At 43.7% G+C, this 24,558-nt stretch overlaps 2 long non-coding RNA genes across 3 annotated transcripts; one reads left to right on the top strand and one right to left on the bottom strand.

The window, feature by feature from the left end:
• Window positions 1–3,632: 3,632 nt before the first annotated feature.
• Window positions 3,633–23,017, bottom strand: LOC130149132 (uncharacterized). Of its 2 annotated transcripts, XR_008821803.1 has the most exons (4): window positions 22,513–23,017; window positions 8,277–8,463; window positions 7,888–8,171; window positions 3,633–5,097 (listed from the first exon to the last, which is right to left on the bottom strand). It is a non-coding gene; the product is annotated as an uncharacterized LOC130149132 (long non-coding RNA). The 2 variants fall into 2 exon arrangements; XR_008821802.1 differs by having other exon boundaries at window positions 7,888–8,463.
• On the top strand, window positions 8,459–12,944 carry LOC130149133 (uncharacterized). Its single transcript, XR_008821804.1, has 2 exons — window positions 8,459–11,100; window positions 12,441–12,944. It is a non-coding gene; the product is annotated as an uncharacterized LOC130149133 (long non-coding RNA).
• Window positions 23,018–24,558: the final 1,541 nt, after the last annotated feature.

Below are 24,558 nucleotides of genomic sequence, written 5' to 3'. Positions count from 1 at the left end.
TACAAGAGCACCAAGCCTGTATGAAATAATAGAGGATTGGCACTGCTCACTAGCCCAGGGCAGCGTGTTAACAAAACCAGACATACTAAAGGAAGGGCTCAACATTTTCCTGGGGAGTGCTGAAATTTAAACAATCATTTTCAGGCAGTCCTCTTCAGAAAGCCCAGCTGGGAAGCCCACCTGCCTTCTCTGGGCCATTGTGATAAGACGGCAAACTATCTTGGGGTGCCTCCTCGCCGCAGGTGGCTGCTCAGCTGGGTCCTCCGCAAGCCTTCTGATGTGTTGGGGAATCAAAGGGGGAGACACAAAGAATTGGCAGAAGTCATACATATGAATGTGCACATACATAGACAGTAACCTTTCCTCCTCTGATTACCCTAGCCATAAATGCTTGTGACATCAATACTTTATGAGAACGAACCTTGTGTGATTTGCAAGTGGAGGGAAAGGATTTAACCACCTTAGTTTAAGTGACAGCACAAGTTTTATAAAGTTGCAGAAGATGGAGTGAGTGAACACCATATAGATAAGCCGTTACTTCTACAAAGAAGTTTCCTGGTGTAAGACACATTAGATGTGAATTTGTTGCATGGCTGTTTTTGGTTGCATGTTCTGCTTCATGCAAAATAGCATCATGAAGCACTTATTTGTGTTTATTTATATGTGTGTGTGTATGTATGCATATAGATGCACACACGTATGTCCGTGTACATATTTTGTATGCATTTTACACATGTGTCTATATAAAACAAACACATTACATATATATGCACCCATACAGAATGCAAAAGTGCTAGGATGAAGTGCTAGAATGCTTTAACACGGACAGCTATTTTTAGTTGAGTAAATAAGAACAGGAAACATTTCTAGCGCCTGAGTTCTTGCCAGCTGTTAAGATCTAGCCAAGAGTGAGAGGTGTGTGTAGGTTTTGAAACTAGATTAATAAACATTACGTTTTTACTCCCAGATTATGCCTGATTTTGGCTAATTTTTGTACTCTACATTTTATGCCTTACAGTAAGATTCAGTTTCCAGGTGTTTTCAGTAGGGAGACTAAAGCCTGGAGTATTTTCTGCAGCTGATTGCCAGTGTTGAAGATGTGGTTCAGTGGATGCAGGTGCAGACAGGGACAGACACAAGGACAGGCAGAGGGACGGGGACATTGCCATTGAGGAGAAGAAGAGCCCTTTTACGAAGGAGGTATGCTTGTTCTCTAGCAATTGTGCCAGAAGGTGGGGAAATGAAGATCAGGAAAGAAGGGTTTTCAATGGCCAGGGATAAACTTTAGCCTGAAAAGAGGCTTAAGCAGTAGAGACTTGTACTTGTCCATTTTAACACCCAGGGTTCTCATCTTATGAAGCCCACCTGGCCATGTGAGATGGCTATCAGGCCTATGCAGTCTCTTCCCAAACTCTGTTCACAGCTAACCACTGCTACTTCTGCTGTATAAATAATGGGGGTTTAACATCTCAAAACATCAAAAAGCTGAGAGGGAGACAGCAGCATATAGAGAACATGATAAAGTCAAACTGCAGAATTTGGTACTCTCAGGGCTCTCCTGGGAATGAAAAGTATTACCAGCTCCCAGAGCCATTTTAGCTGTGGCTGGCTGCGCAGATGTGCGTTGTTTACCCTACCCAAGAAAGTGTTGCCTTTTAAAACGTTGTGGTACGTCATTTCTCTGAAGCTGGAGCATCCTCTGCTAGGGATGCCCATGCATTTTTAAATGAGGCATTTGATCAGTTTGAAAGGAATCAAAACTGCGCATCAGACAGGACCTCTTGGCTTTGATGTGCCAGTTTTAGGACAATCATAAAATTTCTTAAAAGCCCTTACAAGGGCAGGGTGACAAGATTCTCTCAATGAGCATGAAACTTTGCACAGCCTTCATTACAGTAGATCACGGGCTGGTTATCCTCTGCTATTAGTTTGAACTAGAGTGGCCCTGAAAAGCTTCCCCTAAATCAGCTGCTGGGAGAACACAGGGTCCTTTCCCTGCAGCCGGAGTCTTGCTTACATAGGATCCTCAGTTAGGGATGGCAGTCTCTGAAGCTGGTCCCAGCCCCACACTTGATCACCTTGCAAGCAGCGGAGAGCAGCTCCAGCCCCTGAGCTGTGAGGAGCAGGTGGTCTCAGTGACAGGCAGGCAGCATCTGCTGGTGGTGGTGTCATGGCTGGAGGCTACAGGGTTGCCCTTAGCACTAGGCATACTGAGGAGGGTTTTACTACAGGTCTAGACCACCTGAAGATGGGTAGGAAGACCCTCGCTAAGCAGTGTAACACTGCCTAGGGAAGCTGAGAGTACAGCCCCAAAGGGCTTGGGTCGGGGCTGGGGGGAAGCTCTGGGATTTTTGTTAGTTATTACGCTAAACTATAAGTACTAAATTCACACTAAACATCATCATCTGAAATACAGAAGCAATTGGGAGAGGCACTGAGTGCCTTTTACAAGAACCCTTTAAAAGTACCCACCAACAATGTGATTTATTCCAGTATTTTTATAAAGCAGTTAACAGTTCTTGAGTTTTGCAAGGTAAAGAAGCAGATACAGATGAAAGATTTGGAACAGCAAAGATGCAGGATGCACTGTATTGTGCAATATTATATTTAAATTATCTTAACCCTAGGAGAGGAAAGAGAGCAAGAACTCAAAGCATGAGCAATAAAATATTAAAGCTCTAAGAGACAATGTTGTAGGCAGCAGTTTTTGTAGTCCTTGCTATCAAAAGACAGACATTTCTGTTCTTCACATACTTCATAGGTGCTTTATTTTATTAAGTGAGCTCTGAACTGGTTGGCCATGATGAAATGCCTGGTAACTGCCAATTTTAGCTGAGGAAATTAGCAAATGACTCATGGCCTGCAAGTGGTGGGGAGCCTCATCCATCACCTCCAGAGCAGCCTTCACTTTCATACACTCCACTGTTGTTTAACTGAAGGATGACGTAAAATAAAATGCAAAAGGTCATGAATGAAATGGTTTGGGAGAGATTTAACCCAAGCAGGCACAACCAAGGGTGGTACTGATGGCTGGGGTTTTTTTCTTATGGCTGATGTTCAGAGAGGATGTCCTGAAAACCTGATCCCTGCCACGGGGCTGGAGAGGTTTGACAGGGTGAGAGTCACAGTCAGCCAAGCAGAAGGAGACAGTGCAGATGAGTACTAAATAGGACTGAACTCCAGGGAGCTCAGGGGTTTGTCTATCCTTGCAGAGAAACGAGAATTAGGTACATAATTAATGTAGATGGAACTATTATCTCAGCTGGGAATTTTCTTGCATCTTTAGGTGGAAAATTAAAGCCTGAACAGCCCAACCAAACGCTTCTTACTAAGAAACAGGGGATGGGGTGGGATGTCTCAGCTCATCCAGTGGATTTTGGAAGAGAAGTAACCCATTGCTTATGTTAAGATGCAAACCTCTACTCTTACCCAGGCTAATATGGGGAATGTCCTGGTCTGGAGGAGAGCAGGGAGGGCTGAATAATACCCTAAAAAAATAATTTTATTAGGTAGCAGGGCTGGAAAAAAACGTGTTGCTTCGTAATAGACTGTAACAAGCATGATTTTTCCCTTTATAAAACCAGTGCTCTTCTGTTGTTAACTCCATTGACAAAACAGTGTAGGTGGACTGGTGAATCAAACCTTGTGTTTATTTATAAAAACAACCAAACAATAGAATGTTTTCCCTGGTAAAGTCACTAACTTTAGTAACAAAGTGAGTTTAGTCTGTGAAATTGTAACTAGATCTATTTATAGGAAACATACCAGTTAGACAAAACAAAGACCCTTTTGAACACTCATTCCCTGTAAAAATAGAATAGAAGCAGTCAAACCAAGCCTTATTCACTTTCTCATAAAATAACAAATTGATCTGAAATTAATGAATATAATATTCTGCTAAAGAATTTTCCAAGAAGTGGAAATACATAAGCAGTTAGGTAAACATTGTCTCAAACAATATAACAGCAAATCAGTTACTCCTACATTGAATGGTATAGTAGTTTAGCATTATGGAAAACTGCAGTTGAAAAGAACAGCTTTTCAACTAAATTCCTTCAAGAAAAAAGAGGTCCGAATGTGCTTCAGATTATCACCTTTCCTTGCAAATCAGCAGTAATTATTCTGTCTCACACCAAGACAGATACATCTGGAGGGAGAATAAAATAGCCCCACCAAACCTTAATCAGAAAATGTGCGGGAGACAACTCCTTTGACAGTAGACTACTTAACATATTATTTTTTTTCTGCAAAACGTGTGTTATGTTGTCTTCTGAAGCAACTGTTAAATTACCAGGAAAATGGCTGAACGTCAGTGCATTAGCTTTCTAAATGACCTGAATACATATTTTTTGTATTTTGGTTTTTGTGTTTCTTATTTATGTTCTTAAATTACAGTCAGACTTCTGAGTAAGAAGTTTATAGGTCTCTGGTAGGGAAGGGAAAGTGGCTTTTAAAAAAAAAACTAATTAAGTATGATTATGGGAAAAACAGCATTTCCCATTGTTTTTCATATATGCTACCCTTCTTACCATTCCCACAGAAAACTGTTTTTACAGTAGATCCCATTAAAGTCCCCCAAACCAGAGGTAAAGATGAAAGTGCATTAGTATGAGAGCTAACAGGAGAAGCTCAAATATTGCATGAAACCTGTTGATCCAGATTATCTTTAATGTGCTTTTTCAGTTCTCTCCCCAGAACACAATCCACAATTATTTGACCAACTACATTGATTTTCCTCTGGTCTCAGCACTCTCCAAAGGCAGGGGAGAAAGTCAACCACAGAGCAGATGGTTGGAGGCTGCAGAGTGCGTTGGTACTGGCACACTGAAGATGCCTTCCTGGTTGCTTTGTCAAATGAAGGAGAGGTCCAGACAGGTGGTGTTTAATTCCCAGGTGAGCAGCTTGGGATTGATTTGGCATGGAGAACAGTAGGAGGTCAGTTCATGGTATGAGGCTGGTTAAGCCAGTTCTAGGTGCAGCAGTCTAACTACGCTTGCTGGAGGTGCCTGCAAGCCAGCAGGGCTGGGCTGGGGTCCCCAGCTTCTGGGACATGCACCTTGGCCAACTGCCCTCTCCTCTCAGGTGTGGTTGTGGTGGCTGAATCGGGGAAAAAACAGGACAAATAGTGAGTGGCAGCATGAAATGGAAGCAATTAGTCACTCTAGCATGGTCACCACTCAGCAGTGACAAACATGCCCTCCTGCTTTGCAGCTCTCTTGTGTTTGGCATTCCAGTCTGCCACCAGCCAGTGCCACATCAACATTACCTCCCTTCCTGCACCCCGATGTGGCAGCAGTCCTCTCCAGCCCAAGCACTAGGCCAGGGGTCCTCAAACTTTTTGAACAGGGGGCCAGATGAAGTGGCAGGCAGTCATTTGCAGCTGCTTGGTTTCACACACACCCCAACCCTGGCGGGGGGGTCTGTAAATACCGGGGGCCGGATTGAGGATCCTGGGGGGCTGTGTCTGGCCTGTGGGCCGTAGTTTGAGGACCTCTGCACTAGGCTGACTTGCTGCAGCCCCTGTGGCTGTCCTTCTCTTTGGCTCCCTGCAATAACCCCATCTCGTGCCCCTCACAGTGGTTCTCTTAGATGTCACCCAGAGATCAACAAAGAAGGGAAAAAACACAGACTAGATGTAAGTCGAAAAGGAGAGAGGCATGGGAGAACTTGGCAGTACAGCCCTCTGAAGAGAAACTGGAAATGCCTTCTTTGATGGAGGTATTTCTGCCAGCCTGGTTTAAGGAACCTCATCAAAACTGTATTCCAAGGCCAGGCTGGCTCCTGGGTAGCTGCAAGCCCCAAGACACACATTGCTTAGCCAAACTTCTGTCTCATTCCTGGCCAAACACTTCCTTGGACTTATCAACGGCTCACTGCACCAGGAGACAGAGCAGGTGCGTGGGAGAAGTCCATCCCAGGTACGGCAGTGAGTTGCACTTGCCTGTGATGGGCACTGTTTCTTGCAATGAGCAAGCTGTTGCCTGGTCATTTTTCAGAGGCAGAACAGGAATGTTATTTGGTAAATGCAGGCAGAGAAGCTGCCAACTGGAAGAATGTGCTTGGAAATTACCGTAAACACACAGTGATGAGCAAGTATGAAGAGTGTTCAGGAGACTTTGGGAGGAGCAAGGAACTCTCACCTGACCCTGTGGGGAGGGTGAATGATCAGTTCCAGCACAGGGGGCATGAGCCAGGTGCCAGTAAAGGTGTGGGCTGTTTTCTTCCAGGCTCTTCTGACCCAGGATCAACCGCTGCTGCCCAGAGACTGTTCCTTAACGTCATTGCCTTCAGATATCACCCCCTTCTCCGTGAAACAAGTCATTCTGCAATCAAGACAGTGTTTCTGTAACATTGCCAGAAATTCAAAGCAGGTACTGCAAGTCAACGAAATGCTAATTCCCAAAAGGTTAATTAAACTGAGCAGGACTCATAGATGAAATGCAACAGCTGACTGCTGCAATTAACTGTGGCTTTGTGGTTAGCCTTAAGTGGCACTCCAGTGTGGGGGAGTTCCTCAGATGAGTTATTCTGGCACTGTCACAGGTCAGGGTGGTGTCGTGTGTATATCAGTCATTTCATTCTCCAGGAGATGGAAACTAGTGACAACAAATTCAGTCAGCTGGGGGGAACAAAAATGCATTGCTTCTCTGCAACCCCTCTGAACAGAAACTTGTTAACACTGAGTTATAAGGTACAAGGCTCTATTTAAAGCTAGTTTTCTGATGTAAATGTAATATGTAAATACTGCTCATTACTGTATGGCCTTCATCATCCCTTCCAGGTAAAGCTGGAGGGAGAGGACATAAGAACAGTTTTGTGGGCTTGGGAAGGCTGGGCAATACTGTTAGGCAAAACAGAACTTTGCAGCCAGTGACATGGAACACAGAGGAGGGTCGCTTTTTTCCTTTAATATATTGACATTTAGTCTCATCGTGGGCATTCCAGTAAACAGGGATTCAGACCTGCAAATCTTTCATGTTCCACACTGCTGAGAGAGATGCCCCGAATGCCCCTTCCAGGGCATCTGGCAGGAAAAGGGAGGGAGCCAGCAGTCCCCAGTTCACATACTTTGCTGCAAATGTTTGGGCACAGTCTCACTTGCAGGGAGCAAGGCTCACACTTGCTGCCTGTGTCCTCATGTGGTGGAGGAGCCCTCCCCACCTGCCCTGCTCCCCTCTATCATCACGCAGCAAGCTGAGCTGCCATGCTGCAGTTGCTCAGCTGTGGGCAGTGTTTGGCCCTTGCAGGTGGAGGTCTTTTGCTCCTGGTTCGGGAGAGGGGAATGGTGTGTGCATGTATGCACTGGTTTCCAGTCTGGCTCACTAAGCCAGTGAGACAGATGGAGCCGACAAAGTTCATCTGCCCACGCTCCACTGTTGTGTTCCACGGTGAAGAGCTGGAGCATGTAACTTTGCCAGGTCCATGCCAGCTCCTGCAGGCAGCCCTGAGCTCCCTATGGGGGACTGTTGCCTCCAGATGAATAGCTATTGTTGTTTTCCCCAGGAGGTACCTGCCACATAATAACATCCAAGAAACTCTTCCCATTACTGCCTTTTTATAGAAATATGAGGAACAATTACATAACAGCTGCATGCAATTACTACATCAGGTGATGTGACCTTTTCAAAACCAAGAAGTAATATAATTTTACAGGTAGAACAGGAAAAGTTTTTCTTGTTGAATATAAAAAAAATAAAACCTGTGAGTTCAAAACAAAACCTTTTTTTTTTTTTTTTTTGTAGGATTCCCTTTTAAAACACAGATAATGGTTGTTCTTTCAATCGCATCTCACACCAGTTTCTGGCCATCTGGAGACAATGGAATAAAAGGAAGTCATAAACCAAGTAAGTCAACTCATAAGCAAAAGTATGAAGCCTGTACTAAGACCTTGTGCCTTTAGGGAAAGCCCTCCTTTCTCTAGGATGAGCTGAGTTCATCTTGCAGCCTGGAAGGTCTGTTGGCATTATTTGTCACTTTCACCCCTCTTGTTTTGTTTTTTTCTCTAATAGTAGAAACTTCCTCTCTGAAACTTCAGCCTGCCAAGTGCAATTAACATTGCCCAGTGGCTTCAGAAGTTACTGATAAGCACCCAGACACCACTATTGCATTCAGGTTAGTTATTTAGGCTAACATGCAGTGTAGTTTTCAAGGTTGAGGTTGCAAGAAAGGCTCTGGCAAAAGACAGTGGATAAATACATAAATAAAAAATATATAATACAAGTCTTGAAATCAGGGGCTGAGGAGTAGAAAAGTTTTTTCCTTCATCACCAAACAACCTTTTTCCATCAGGGCTTTTCCCTTTGCAAAAGATTTATCCATGATTCTGATATATGTTTTCGTGGTCTCCCTTTCTGGCCTTCATTCCCTTGACGTCTGGCCGGGCTGGCATACAACCAGGCTGTCCTGAGTTGGTCTCATTGTGTGGGGAAGGGATGGTTAGCATGGCGACACGGAGATGCTTGGCTGGAGGATGAGGAAGAATGAGAACGGAGCCTTACTTTACACCCACAAAAGACCATAACTCTACTCTGACTTGGAAGTGGAGCAAAGGAGGCATGCCTTTTGCATGCCTTTCCAGCCCCAAAATCCAGGAATTCTCCAGCTCAAAAACCCACAGGCTCTGAAGTCCTCAACTCTTGATTTTATTTTTTTTTATATAACCTCCACGGGTATGGTTGCAAGGAGCAGTTATCATTTAAGTGATTAAATTATAACAGTGAGCAGTTAGCATTTAAGTCTAATTCCCACAAAAATCATTACAATGTTCAAGACCCATGCCTTGCCCCTGAACCTGGCCTATGCTATACAAAATAGCAGGGAGACAGACTGGACCTCTCTGTGCACCTTTCCTTGGACCTTAAAAAGGCATCAGACCACAAAACAAGTTGTTACCACTCCAGCCTCTCCTGCTAATCTCTCTCTATTCAGCATAGCTAGGCAAGCCTGCAAATATAGACAGACTTCTATGAAAGACTAACAGAGGAAGCTGATCCAGGCTGTTGTCCCACTTGTAAGTCAACTCTTTACATCCTGGTGCATTCAGCAGTTTTTGTTCATCCCAAAGGTCTGGAGAGTCATGACATCCCAACAAACAGCCTTCATGCTATGTTATCAGTGGTTTGTTTTCCCCGTTTAGTTTGCTGTCTGGTATCATAAGTCCCTTGGATTGTATTTTCCTCTGGATAAACCTTTTTTCTGAAATAAATCTGGAATCACGCATATCTACCTAGGGAAAACTGAGCATGGCCAGGTATATAGGATGGTATATAGATGCCATCAGACTTATTAAAAAATGGCACCGTTCTATACATTTTCCCTAGAAGAGAAGTAACTTTGTCTCTAAGCTTTTAAATGGCCTCATGAAGAGCTGTAAATGTCTCTTCAGCCAATTTATGTGTTTGTCTTCCTGTGGATGTGATCTGATATAGTTTATTAGCCAAACATATTCAACTCCTTTTTTTGAAAGCTTAATGAGTTAATAAATAATGCATTCTTTATTTTTAGATCTATCTGTTAATACTCTACATAGCTCAAATGGCATGTGGATACCCAGGACCACAAAACATTTGGAAGTCTTATTCCTCTGCTTTTTGATAATCCCTTTTCTTCCTGCTGAGAACATTTCCATCCTTGTGATTGCTTTTCCATGGCCCCATCCTCTTGCATGAAAGCAGATACCATAAACAATATTTGAGAAGGCTGAAGGACCAGTGATGTGAAAATTGCTTCAGTGCTAATTCTACTTTCTAAATATAGGCACATTTTTTTTCTGAATACAAGGGACAAGACAACAGAAGGTGAATGGTACTGATACTTACTTTTATAATCCTTCACAACATCTGCAATATTTAATTTGGACTTCTAGGAGGAGGCATATTTTTATACCATTGTTTCCTATGGGCCTTTCCCTCCTTCATGATGCTGAGGAAAGAAAGAAGTGTACGTGTGTTTGTGTGCTTACACGTGTAGTTATAAGAAGAGGGAGAGGGAGACACCTACTTACATGTACTACAAAATGCAGTCTTTTTTAAAAGCACATGGATTTAATGCTTTTAAATTGACACCTGTCTATTCAGAAGAAAGGTTTCTTCTGGGCAAGAGGCTTGATCTTTATTATCATCCTTCAGTATTGTGATAATCCTGTCCCCAGCCCCAGGTGGAGTCTTTCTAGGATTATTCTTACAGTCAAGTGACATTATAGGCCAAACTTGCTGCTGTTGTATTTCAATGTATAGTGATGATATGATAGGTGTTATTCATATTTATTTCTTGATTTATTTGATACAGATCTGCTAGTATGAAAACTTTGTTTCAGGCACCTGTTTCTGTCCACTTGCTGAATGACTCTGCTAATGCTGTTTTCCTTGCCAGGATGTAAGATGCATTTTGATAACATCTCCTTTGTATGCCATGGATCTTATGGATGAAGCAGTCTCTGCATTTTGATGTGGACCAAAAAAAAAAATCCACCAGGGAGGAAAAAGAAACGCAAATGAGAGCTCATAAGGTAACAATGCTGCCAAAATGCTAATGCTATTCCCCAGTACATGTGGAAATGAATTACAAGTAAAATCAAAGGGTTGTGTTGTCACTTTCTGCAAGCTCATAGCTATAATTTTTGAAACTTGAATAGCATTTTAAAGGAAACTTGAACAACTGTTTACAAAACTTGAACAATGTTTTACCATTTTCCTTTAAGAGCCTTTGCAAAAACCTGTCAGACATACCCACCAAAGGCTATGACTCTGTAAAACCAGAGACGGAAGGATGTGGTGGTCCTTGTAGGTGCTGGGTAAGTATAACATGTAACGCTCTCTTTTAAATTGCTCTGCCTTCCCTTGTCTCTTACTTTGACTCTCAGTTTTCTCTCTTCCTCACTCAAGTCATGCCTAGCATAGTCCTTCAGGAACAAGATTGTCATGGGTACAAGGTCCCACCACCCTCACACATGGTCATTGAGGTGGTTGGCATGCAGATACCCTCAGACTGAAACTGTTGAATTGGGTAGCACAAAGCGCTATTAGGAGTGGCCAGATTTATTGAGGCATCCAAAGGAGTTGGAGAAGTCTCTTGGTTCCATAGAGAAGTCTTCACTGTATGGTAAATCCATCCTATGGGCTAAAAAACTAGGACAAGTTAAGTCTCTGAGCTTTCTCCTTGGAGTCATAATGTTCCTGAAAATGCTTGCTTAACATTAAGGTAGCAGTTGGATTTCATGAGGTGGGAGAAAATAGTACCCGGGTCTTGGGGAGAGGGAGTGGGGGGAAAGGGAACCATATCAGAAAAGTCACTGGGTAATATCTAAATTAAGTATCTCCTTGACCACTGGATCCTGATTTCCTATAACTCATCTATAACTTTCTCCTCTGTGGAGTCTCTAATGTTTAAAACAGAGACAGTAGGCTTGGACCTGAAGGAAATTTTGCAGGCCAAGAAGCTGTGTATTTTTTCTAGCTGTATTAGATGATTTCATAAAATGACCCCACTGTACCTATTTTCATGACTGTTTTCTGTCTGTTTTCATGCAACTTGTAGAAAGTGAATGTTGAGACTTTTGAACAGCTACCAAATCTGTTGGAAACTGAGTCACACTGCCAAAAGTTATCAAAGGGGACAGACTAAACACAAACACAGCATAACTGTGCAAGGCTTTCTTCGGAAGCCAAATTAAATAGCAGTTAACTCTGAGGCAGCAGCTCTCAGAGCTTTCAGACCCAACAGATTTAGCATTACAGTGAAAGAGAGCTACTCCAGCTCCGAGACAGCTCATCTAAGCTGCCGGCTCTTAGCATGCGTCATCTTGGCTCCCTCAAGCGGCTGGTCCTAGCGAGCAGACAGCTGTCCTGTTTCAAAGCTCAAGTGTTTTCCTCCTAGCAGAAGTGTTAGAGGTCTTTGCTTCAGGTACTTCTGCTGCGGGCTCTGCTAAAAAACGTAGCATGCATTTCTGTGCAGCCATGGTTTCTTAGAAATTGGTACACAGTCAATAAGCGCCACGTAGTTCTGAGGTCTCATCACCCAAGAAAAGACTGAAGGACTGGGACAGCCTGTATTTCTTATCATGTCCTTTCTCTCGTCATCCTGTAAAGGACTATCTTGCTAGTAGTACTTTTCTCTAAATTCAGTGACAGATCCTAATGGGGTTTTTTTGCTGGTTACAGTAAGACTTCATTAGCTGTATTAACTGAGGTCTGCTCTAAAAAAGGCTGGCTGGGTAGCTGTGGGACCACATCCTGACTGTAGCATCCTGAAGTTCATAAAAAACGAATACAAAAATCCTCTACCTGAGTTAGAAATGGTAAGTAAGATACTTAGGTCCTACACTTAAGAAATTAAAATGCAGGACTGGTAAGTGACAAGACCAGGATATTTTCAGATGTAAGTTTAGACTCTTGTGCATTTTAAGACAGCTAATAAAATTGACTTGGTATTTTTTTCCCAAGGTACCACTGACTGTGAGGATTTGCAACATGCTTTCTGAGGATGTGCTTGACATCTGCTGAATTTGTGATTCTCAGCAATTTGGAAAACCTAAAGAAAAAAATAATTTTGTCCCAAACACCTGGCTTTGGTTTCTGGCTTTAAACTCCCAAGAGAAAAAATGCTGGTTAGCATGCCCTTAGTAGTCTTTCCTTGGTCACTGAGCACACCGCATCACAACAGAATAACACATTGAAGGTTGGGAATGGGATCTGCCACTGTAAGTAAGGAAGGCAAAGGATGGTGGAAGGGGAGACTTTTTTTTTCCCCCAAGCCTTGAGCACCAGCATCACTGTTTCAGTAGTGTGATTTTCATGGATTTACTTGAGAATGCACTGCTTGGCTTATTTGGTTTAAGTAACTGTTTCACTAGTAAGAATTGAAGGAGCCTCCAACCACCCATTTCCATTTCTCTGTAGGGATTATACAGGGTGAAGAAAAATGCCTGAGGAGCTACACCTCCCTTTTTTTTAAAAAAAAAAAAAAAACACCTGGCATTTCAAAGCAGTGGTGACAGGGCAAGTAGGGTGGAAAAAAAGGATGTATATTGCCACTGAAAACCCCTTGTGCAGGCTTGACAGTCTGGGTCTGCCAGCACAGGTCAGTGTGGCCCCGCAGTTACAAGCTGCAGCCTGGGCTCTGGTGTCCAGCAGATGCCTGCAGTGGAGCGTGGCAGCCCCCATGGCCCTGCAAGTGCTGTGGCGTTACTTTCTTTAGGCTCTGCTGTTGCAGAAGTTAACCAGCCAGCTGCCCAATCCAGCCAACACCCCAGTAACCTCTGCCAATTAATCAGTTAAAAAAAAATGTTCCTGCTTTTCCAGGTGTAAGGACGTTTCTGTGGACACATGCTACTGATTCCCTGGAAAGACCAAAGTCAGACTCTAATGTTCCAGCAGCCTTGACTTGCCTGGGTAAGGGTTTAAAAATCTTTCTTGAGAAGCCAGGAGATCACTATGGCTATTCTCTGAAGACACTTTCCCAGCTGATGTGCTGTCCCAGAAAGGCAGCCAGTGAGGGAGAGCCTGAGCATTGTCATGCAGAAACTGTGATAAAGCTGAACTACCTTTATAAAGCAGCCCAATATTACTCTTAAGTTTGTCATTATATTAGATTCCTGCCAAGCCATTTCTCACCCCCTTTGCATCTTTGTAGTGAGAACAAAGCAAAGACAAATCATGGCTCCCAGTGGTAGGTGAGGAACAAGATCAGTCCCCTCTGTGCCATTCTTAAAGGGTTTTGTGTGAGAATAAGTATGTGTTTGTATCTTTGATTTGTTTTAAATGCCATCTTAGCTATTTTTTTCTGAATGACTTCGTTTTTATTACGTATTCCCTATTCCTACAGGAAAAGAGCTAATTTACCTCTTCCCTTCTGCTCATCCTTCCTTCCCATCGCTGCTCTGTTTTGGTGGGTCAAAAGAAATTCATTATTCTTAAAAAAGTGGTCAATACATGGTCTGATAGAAGGTCACTCCAGAAATTATTCCAATGCATGAAAACATGAATGCTAGAGTTACTGTCAAGTCCACGCAAGCCTGGTAACTTTCAACAGTCAACTGAACACAAACCATGCAAGACTTACGCCATGTATAAGAGAAATGCCTCCATTTTTGACCCTTGGAAACTCAGTGATGGCTTATTCCTGAAACATTCGAACCACTTTAGACTTGAGTGGGCTTCTCAATACACATCTGCAGCATCTGGGACAGTTGTGACATCAGAAAAAAAGAAGGGGAGTAACAATAACGTGCAAATGTGTGCGCCATTGGGAAGGCAACCAGGATCACAGAACAGAGGAGGGCTGACAGCAGTGGAGGCAATGCTGAGATGAAGGAGAGGCGAGAACTGATTGTGAGTAAAAGCGTATGAACCCTCCAGTGCACACTAAATTCGGTTGGGAGCAAAGGGGTTACATGGCAGTGAGGGGTGTGTGACTCTGCAGGGGGAGCCTGCCATACATAAAATACTAGTGTAAAGCCCTGTGAGAGCTGGTGTGCCCTGAGGGCCCAGGAATTGTCCCATCGTTGCTTTGAGGCAGCTCCTCACAGAATGGCAGATTGTGGATGTTCTTTCCCCTCCATGCAGGTGGGTCCCCTCTCTCCCTGTCTCTTCCCCAAGTGACAGCATGAAGGACAAAGACTAAGCACAGATGTTGAAACTGCAATTGTCCATCCTGAGAGCAGGGCTGGAGAGAAGAAGCCCCAGGGATAGCCCATAATATAGAATTACTAAGAAATAGTCATAGGCTGTACAAAAAGATCCTGGAAGTTGAGCCAATCCAAATTACACCCTCTTGCTTCCCACTATAACCAAGAACATCAGTATTTCAGCTGAAAAAAATGAAAAGCAGGAAGACGACAGTAGTGGATTTTTGCACTGTGCCAAAACACACTTCTCCCCCATCACAAAGGTATGTTTATCTTTCCAGTGGAGTTTCAGATGGGAGAAGGGCCTGGCCTAGGCTGGCACATGTTAAGAGCCAAATCTCATTAGTGCTACCCAGTGTGTATTTTAAACAACATTAATGAATACATATGTGGCACCTGGGATTTTAAGCAGAGTCTAGCTCCATCAGGAGATTTCCCTGAAGCCACCGTGCATATACATCAAGTGGCACTGGAAGCCTGGGAGCAAAGCAACTGGTTTCCTGCAAAACAGTGCTATTGATCATGCCCCATGCCTTACCGTGCTGAAACATAAAGGCAGTGGGATTACAAACACCCTGCTACAACCATTACTGACTCTCATCAAAAGCTGAACTACAAAAAGTGAACAGTTTAGTGCAACAGCATAAGTACAGCTCAGAGGCGTTAGCCTCAAGGAGCAAAAAAGGAAGAGGAAATGCCCTTCATCAAAAGGCTGATAAGCATATTTTTAAGAAAAGGAGATCAAGGCTGAGATGCACATCGAAGCCAAGTAAAGGCAGAACTAGCCTAGCTTCCATGCAGAGAAGAGGTGATAAATGCACTTTATTAAGTTGTTTCTAAAATTGGAGCAGATGAGATAAGCCTCAAAGGAGATACTAATTTAAGATTGATGTGGATTAAGCGTGGAGAGATAGCTGTTGAAAAGACTTCCATAAACCAGCTTTCTAAGTTGTCATTCACTAACAATCCCCAGTGTTTTCTAATAAAAATAATCTGTTAAAATCAGTCTCTGGAGACAAGTTGCCTTTGGCTGTCAGTGCAATTCCTCATAATTGTTTCACATAGTAAATGCTTTTGGAATAAGCCAGGGATTGTTTGAAGAAGAGACAGCTTTGAGCTAGATCCTTAAGTTACTGCTATTTATACAGGCAAGCACTTTATACAGCTTTAAAACAGAAAAAAAGGTTACAAGTTACAAAAGAAGAGGGAAAAATCTTTTTTTTAAAAAAAATTCCAAATAGCTAGTCAGAGTCACTTCAGTTGCTGATGAACAGTCTTTCCATATACAAGTTTGCTGTACTATACAGCTGTGGAGGGACTTAGCCTTGTGCTTGCATGGGACTACGGCAGTGCTGGAGATAATGAAATGCTTGTAAGCCCACAGGATAAACTGATAACCAGGAACTGCAAAGTACTGTGGAGACCTCATGCCAACATGCAGCTAAAATCCTTGCCGACACAATTACTATGAAGTTAGTTACCTAAGGCAGCAAAGGCTACGTTGCACAGAAGTGAGCAGAGACCATGAGCAGCCTGGCTAGGTCTGCCCATACACATGATAGTGCCCTGGGTCTGAGAGCAGGGAGACAAAGTTATAGTCCCTCTTTGCTGGAACCGGGGCCATGGAGCTGCAGGCCTTGGGCTGTATCCTGAACACACAGCTGGTAGGCTCTTCCTGCCACCTCTCTTAGTCATCCAAAATTCAGGACACTTCTTGGAAAGGAAAGACCAGACCTCCCCCATTTTCTTCCACAATCCCGCCTCAGTAAAACAAGAGTGCGGTGACATTTGGCTTTCAAAGTGGAGTTGAACTGAAGCTAGAAAACCTTCATGAATCCACAATGTCCATTTCTTGTATGTGTCATAAAATTCTACTCATTATTTGGCCATTAAGTTTGAGAGATGGACAGCAGAGTATGTCTCTTTGTTAGCGATAATGCAGACAAGCCCCCAGCTTCCCTGGTGCAGTGCCAGCCTAGGGGGGGAGCAGTTAATAGTGATTTTTCTGAGATGACAATTTGAAATTCCAAGCTGGTTTCACTAGTGAGCCATGAAAGTCATCTTTGACTCTTACATATTAGTCATGATTTTGAAACTTTTAGTGTGAAAAAGCCATCCTCCTGCTTTGCATAGCTTTGAAGCGGTTGCTAGCAGGGTTCAGCTGCACGAATATTTCCAACCATCGAACTGTGCAACAACCATCTTTCATAAAAATAAGAAAACACCCTTTGATAAGGGTAATCTATATACCACATCTCAGCTACCTGGAAACACTTCTACTGTTTTTCACTGAAAAAAAACACCTCTTCACCTATTAAAATATTATGATCAACTCTAAATGAGGTTTTTAGGTGCTTCTATAAAGTGCAGTGTGTTACCTTATTGCTGTACCAGAGGCCACTTAAAAGCAAAGAAGCTTTCATAAGCATTTTGCTAAGGGATTTGTTCAATATGGGCCATGCTTAGCAGGAGCAGGATATAGTGATGAATACAGCTCCACCTGCTGCTGCAGGACCTGGGAGGTGTGAGGCTACTTCCGATCATCATACACCTAAAAGCCAAAAGAGGGTAAGGTACAGCCCAGACACCACTTGGTTGAGGATTCCCCTTGGAGGGAGGGAGAGTTGGTGTTAGTTGGACAGCAGGAATTCACTTCTGTAGTTTTCCAAGTGATTTTCATGCTTATGTCCTCATCATTAAGTGGCTCTCTATGGATAGACTGTGGGTACTGGGTGTGGACCATGCACCTCCAACAAAAGACATCCATGTCTCCAATCCAAAGCCTCAGGACCTGCTTTCCCAATAATCTCTTTGTCCCATCTTGTCATGGATGCATCTATTGTATGACCCAGTGATGTTTGCACAGTGCATTGCTGTGGTGTGTAGATGAAAAGGGGCTATATAAATGCTAATTTAATATATTCATTTATTCTATACTGAAGGTTGTACTGAAGGCCAGGTAAATTACACCCACGGCATCTGCCTGTCAGCTATTAACGTCACCCACTTCAGAAACAATAAGTTTCCATATAATCTGTTAAGCATGATTTTCTTTTGTCAGTCCTTGAGACTATTTTTAATCAAATTACACTTCTCTAGGTGTTCTGTCTGGACTCACTACCTGTTCAATTCAAGAAACCCGATTCATTACTACCTGCGTCATTTGCCTGCCCTTGCCACAAGACCACAGTGGCAATGTAATGAGGGAGGTCTGTCCATCCAGCACAGCCCTGGCTTCTCCCAGCTCACTGCTGAGATCCTCAGGAACTGAATCCTTGCCCTGAAGCTTTGTTGTAACCTGCAGCAAGAGCAAGTTCTTTATCACTTGCTCTGGCTTTACCTGGAGTCCCTTCATTATTTCTTTTACTCCCCTTGAAAGTGTATGGCTGTCCCCAGCGTCATTCTCATTATCCCTCTGTGAACACTGGAAAAAACGTGTTTACATTTCCTGACATGCTTAGTATTCCTGCCATTGCCATCTACCTGACCCTGCCCTGACCTTTGCAACAACTCTACTCCAAACACTTTTTCTTCTTAGCTGCTATTTCCTGTGCAATTTTGGCTTCGTTTTCCCAGCCCCATTTTTGTTATTATTTTCTTCTTTGCTTTTTTATGCTCTCCTATATAGATCCCCTGTGGTAGTGATGACCCGATAGCCCTTTCAGATATCGGTTTCTGGACTTGGAGCTCCCTGCCACCAGCCTCATTGTAATTCATAATGCTGCTGGGTACTGAGCAAGGGGCAATTAAGGTCAGCTACAAGTGAGGCTCAGCACACGAAAGGAAGTTTTTCTTGTGTAACTTCAGGCAGATCAGCTACTCTGCTGCTGGGAGTTAGGTGCAGCTGGGCTCATGCAGAGGTGGTATGTCAAGAGAAAGACTAAGCTTACAGCTGCCAGCATCCCTAGTGCGGCTGTTTTGGCCTCAGGCTAAACACAGCTACGAGATCTAAAGCTGTGTGCACCTGTGCTCAGGATCAATGTCCCTTCAGCTTGACACACCTCTGCATATCTGTGTCCCAGGGCCCACTGTGTCTCCAGACCCTCAGAGAGTCTGTGAGAGGCAGGGAAATAGTTTTGAATAGGTAATAGCAAGATTGTATTTTCCCAGCTCAAATTACATGGGGAGACATGAAGCCTTGAGAAACAAAAGGTGGCTTATGATACCCTGACCTGTGCGGTAGCTCCAGACTTAGCCCTGAAATTTGGGAAAAGGTAATCTGTGCTGGGGCAGACCTCTGGCTTTGTTTTGAGGCTAATCTGTAAGTAGCTGCAGAGTCTGAACCTTGTCAAGCAAGTTCTTGGATTTGTCTGTAGAGTCAGTAAGTGGTGCAGCCAGACCTTTAGTGGCCATAAAGCAGTAAAACTTCAGTGCAAACCCACTGCCATCACTAATTTACACTGGCATAGCTAACAGTCCACAGGAAGAACGCAGTTTATTATATTTCTGTCAGTAAAATATATATTCTCTTGAAAGCAGATACAGAAGTTACTTACTAGGACATCCTTATCACCACAGTCTTTCAGTCATCCACCTTCCCTTACTGGTGTAACAAGGTTGATGTGGTTCAGAATGGCACCTATTAATTGTTTTCATTACCTTATTTCCCCCCCTGTTTTTTTCTTTTCCCTAGGAGGCAGTGCTGCTGGAGAAAGCTGGTACTCTGGTTTTGTACTATCAGCAAGTGAGGGCCTGGCTGCTCAGAGAGAACAAATGCTGCTCTTCCAATGGACTCTCCAAATCCTTGGAAGAGGCACCCTTAATCTCTGGGAACCTCTTGGGGAAGCAGCCCAAGAAGGACAGATGCACAGCTGGGCAACACATGTTTAGTCTCACTAGTGCAAGGAGTTTGGCTAAAACAGTATGAGGATTACAGTGAGTAAGAGTGATGAGAGCAGGAGCAGTATCGTTTCACCCAGGCAAACTGAACAGCAAAGACTTGAGCATTTCCAGTGCTGAAAGCTGATGTTATGGTGGCACAGCTAAAGGGACAAGCCATTTCCCTCCTGAAACCAAACAAAATGCCTTTGGTTTCTGCTTGGTTTTGTAGCCTTACTATTTTTTCCTCTTTTTTGGGAACAAATGGAGTGCAACAATGCTGGTAGCAGTTTGTACATCTGACTGCTGCTATGGGAAATAGATGGCAGAGAAAGGGGTTGAAGGACACAGCTGCAAGGAGTAGCTGACAGTCAGGTTGTACAGGTCTTGTAACAGCTACAGAGCGAATCTTAGTTTCTTCATTTATGTTAGTGCAAGGAAGCAAGTGGAAGCAATCTAGCAGCTGCCTCACCAAAACAAAATGCAGTGAAAATTGTTTAAGTTCTAGCTCTGCTTTAGAAAATAGTTGCAATGGCTACTGCTTACCTATCTTGCTAGAGCTTTATTGTCCCTTTTAACAAAAATAATGTTCATTAAGCCATCTGATTTCTCTTTGCAAGTTCGGAACATCAACTCACCAAGGACAACAGAATTTAGTAGATGTTTTCCTTGTTTCTGGCTCACACTCTTAAGCTTGATCACAGCCCTTGTTGTTGCCAGTTAAGTTCTGGCAGATGGGTTACACTTGGAAATTGAGGTTTCCAGGACTAAGCAGCAGCTGAAGGAGGAGTACGAATACTGAGATTTGGAATCAGGCACTAAATCTTTAGGAAGATACTACCCTGAAAGATTGTCTATTTCTTTACCAGAGCAGCGTGAGAAGCTGCAAACTTCATGCTGTTTCCTGGAGACCAGACACCCAGCAGGTCCCCTGCCTGGCTGGCAAATCCAAGCAGAAGGTCCTATAGGCTTGGTAAGGCTCAGTTGGATGACTTACCAGGCTTTTTCATAGCTGCTAATTGGCTGCCCTTTCCAGTTACCCGTTACTCAGCTAGAAGGAGCTGCACAGAACCCAGCAGCAGAGCTATCTAAAGCAGACCTTCTGCCTGCTGGGCATGCTCAGCAATGCCTCAGTCTATCTATTGTAAGAAGACCATGAGAACCAGGGTGTGCAGTCATCCCAAGACAGACTGCTGAGAGAGCACTAAGTAGCCTAAAATACAGTTTTGTTAATTCTGAGTAATCTAGTTAGATTTTAGAAGACATAGTACTGTGAGTTCCACACCTCTGTGGTCAAATGAGCGTGTCAGCAGGAAGTATACCAATTCATAGAGTATCACCAGTACGCCTGCAGCAAAAAGCTTTGCATCTGCAGTCAAGACTTCAACAAACCCTTCCCAGGGTCTGTGAGCACTTGAACAGTGCCAGTGCTCTCAGCTTTCCCTTTTAATCTAGTCCGTAGCGTCATCCATCTGAAGCTGTAACTACATTTCTTCCCAACAGCATCTTATACTGTCCATGAAGGTGAAGCAAAAGGAGAAGCAACAAGAATTAGCACTTCCCAATTGTGTGGTCTGAACCTGGGGGGCAGCAGATAACCTGGTGGGTCAGGCACTCGCTTTCTTGAGTTGTGCTTCTCTCAGAGGAAACTGTAAATGTGATGCCTCAAACCCAGATATCAGTGTGGGGAGGAGTGTTTGTATGTTTCACACCACAAAGAGCTACCCTGCTTGGGCAAGCAGGAAAGGATGCCTATTGCCTTTCTCCAGACTAGAGCCATGGAGCTGAGAATGGATGGGAACGTGCATGGTTCGAGAAAGGACAAGTAGCAAATAAATAAATTTCCAGGCACTACTCGCTTCCCATGCATCCCTGTCTTACGTCTCTCATCTGGTAGTCTTTACTCCTGACTGTAGGAGATGCTTGACCTGTGCTGGAGGTTAGCAGTTGTCCTGGTTTCAGCTAGGATAGGGTTAATTTTCTTCTTACTAGCTGGTCCAGTGCTGTGGTTTGAATTTGTATTTGGTGTGAGAACAAAGTTGATAGCACACTGATGTTTTCAGTTGTTGCTGGGTAATGTTTATACTAAGTCAAGGAATTTTCAGCTTCTCAGGCCCTGCCAGCAAGAAGGGTGGAGGGGCACAAGAAATTGGGAGGGGACACAGCCAGAATGGCTGACCTGAACTAGCCAAGGGGATATTCCATACCCTAGAACGTCACACTTTATTTTCCAGCTGCGGTGAGTTGGCTGGGAGCTACTGGTCACTGCTCAGGGTCTGGCTGGGCATCGGTCAGCAGGTGGTGAGCAGCTGCATTGTGCATCACATTTTTTCTTTCCTCCCTTCCCTTTGGATTTCATTCCTCTCCCCTTTTCCCTCCTTTTCATTGTAACTGTTACTATTATTGTGACCTTTTTTATTTATTTTATTTCAATTAATAAACTACTCTTATCTCAACCCTCAAGTTTCACATTCCTCTCTAATTCTCCTTCCCACCCCTCTGCGTGAGGCGGGGAGTGAGCAAGCAGCTGCTTGGTGCTCAGTTACTGGCTGGGGTTAAACTACAACAGTGACAACTTCAGCTCCCAGAATCTTGTCAAGACCTTGTCTCAAGGAACAGCCATGCATTGCTGATTTAGTCAGAGTTTCTCAGCCTGCCCATGAGCAGTAAGCCTATTCTTGCAAGCTATTATAAATGACTATTTTGGCCTCCACAGTGGATGCTCCATCCTTCCTCCATTGTTTCTGTATAGAACCAAGGACAGTTGTAGATAGTAGCTGGTCTGAATCACTGGGACTAAGACATCAGAAGAAACAGTCTTAATAGCATAAGCTCAATTAATCAACAAATATAAATTAATCTAGGCAGACAATTAAAACAAATAATGAGACAGTAATAGGAACTGCATATCTAAATCCAGTTAGTGGCTTTGAAATGCTTTTCAAAGTCTGAGTCATGCACAGAGTGCAGATACTAGAGATACCGTAGTTAGCAAGGGGATGCTGTCTCTGGCAAATTGTCAGTGGGCAACCACTCAGAGGTCTTTCTGCATGCACCCTACTGAGACCCACCTGCCTTCTTCCTTGGTTCTGGGCAAGCTCAGACACATCTTCCTGCCCCAGCTGGGAATTGCTCCTCTCCAGAGCACCCGCATCTCTGTGGAAGCACTGTTGTCACATGCTGTCACCTCTGCATGCCTTCTCTTCCCGACATGCCACCAGAGTTAAAGCTTAAATGCTCATCAGCATGTGATTTTCTCAAGGAAATCCACTGGTGAGCTCTGTAGGGAGGGGACATGCACGCTGGGATGCTAAAGTGAAGGAGGAGGAAACCATTTCTTGCACCACTGTAATTTCAACTTTGAAAACTTCTGAGGATTAGCCTCTGGGGAATGAAGTCAATTAAACTGCAATCTGGCAAGCCTATGAGGCATCCCCTCCTTCCAATGGAAGTCCTTTTCTGAGTGACATGAGCTGAGTGAGGCAAGACTAAACAGATAGCAGCAGCAGCAAGTTGTTTCTAACTGAATAACTGCACAGTTTTATATTGTGGTGCACTGCCACTGAGAGGCTGTCATTTTTTCAGAAGCAAATGCTCTGAAACTAGAGAAGACTGATTTCTGCTTTGGCAATCAAGATGTGACAACACCTCTGAACCCTTCCACCCCCCACCCCCCCACCCCTCTTACATAAAAGACACAATTCAAAAAGACACAGTCTGCATCTTTTTGCTTGGAAAGGAAAACCAGACATGGCCGAAACTCCCAGTGTGATGTTCCTTAAGAATACACCTCTCCAATCAACTAATGTTTGCCCAAGCACTTTCAAACACAGAAAAGATCGTGCTGATAAAAATAACTGCTTCTTGCTTGTATGGCTGCATAAAAAACATACCTGCCAAGCTGCCCAGGGAGCCAGAAAGCCTGCTACAGTCTACCGCTGTGACACGCTACCCTGTATAGGTCCTTTCCTTTCACCTATCTAACTCCTCCTTAGACCAAGTGACTTGAACCTTGTAGCTGCTGTTATTCATACCCATACCAGTACAGGGCTAAAGCCTGTCTACCAGTTTTTTATTTTCAGACCACTGAGGCTGAGAATTAATCTTTTCCCTGGTCCTTGCAGTTAAACACACCAACCAGAACACAGCTGAAGTCCTTGCCAGCTGTAGGTTTTGATACATGTTTTGTCTCAAGATACAAGAGAGCTTTAGGTACTTGGTATTTTCCCCAACATGAGAGATCAACAAGTCATTTTTTAACCTTCCACCTTTGACAAAATAACCTGTCTGAGCTATGTGTCTTAGTATATGTTCTTGAAGACCTTCATGGATCTTTTGTGCCCCTCCCCATTTTTTTCCAAGACTTTTCCAAAATAAGACCAATAAAATGGTATGTGAGCCACAAAGGATGGTCAGTATCTCCCACCTTCTTATTTCTACGGTCCAGTCCTCCACTTCGACATGAAAAAATTCTGCTAGCAAAGGTTTTATCACATCACTATGTTAAAAATGCTTGTTCAGTTGCTGGCACAGTAGAGGCCCAAGAACCTTGCCAGGGTTGACATGATTCTTCATCTGCTGACTGGAGCCCAGGAACTGGCCTCTGTCAGGTGTATTTTGCTTCCCACCAAACCCATTACAAATTGTTGTGCCGTCATGTTTTGTCAGCAGAGCAATTATACTCAATTCCAGACCACTGACAGAAACAGAGCGGTGTTGGCCTTGTACCAACACTTGCAATTCCCACTAGAAAAAAAATAAATAGTTGGATCACAATTCCCTACTGACAGGTAGTTTCTGAGCTGTCAGTTAGGCAGTATGTAAGCCACTTAACAGGGCTTTAGTGATACTGCAAACTGCTCATTTCTTTGTGCTGCTCAGTACCATCCCCTGTGATTTCTGTAGGATCTCAGGAAATCAATAATGTGGGGTCATCTCGATGGGAACAGAAATTTGAGACAGGCGATGGCAGGAGTAGGGGGAGGACTACGAACTAACTTCTGGTTCAGCATGGAAATGCCTTCTTGTCCCCAGACACTGCCCACGCTACCCCCATATTGGGCTTCTTTTGCCAGTTTAGTTTCTGCTTAGCCATCGTCTCTGTCCACCCCAAAACC

This window comes from Falco biarmicus, chromosome 4, assembly GCF_023638135.1.
Source record: "Falco biarmicus isolate bFalBia1 chromosome 4, bFalBia1.pri, whole genome shotgun sequence".
In the NCBI taxonomy this organism is placed as follows: Eukaryota; Metazoa; Chordata; class Aves; order Falconiformes; family Falconidae; genus Falco; species Falco biarmicus.
This window is presented reverse-complemented; position numbering and strand designations above follow the sequence as displayed.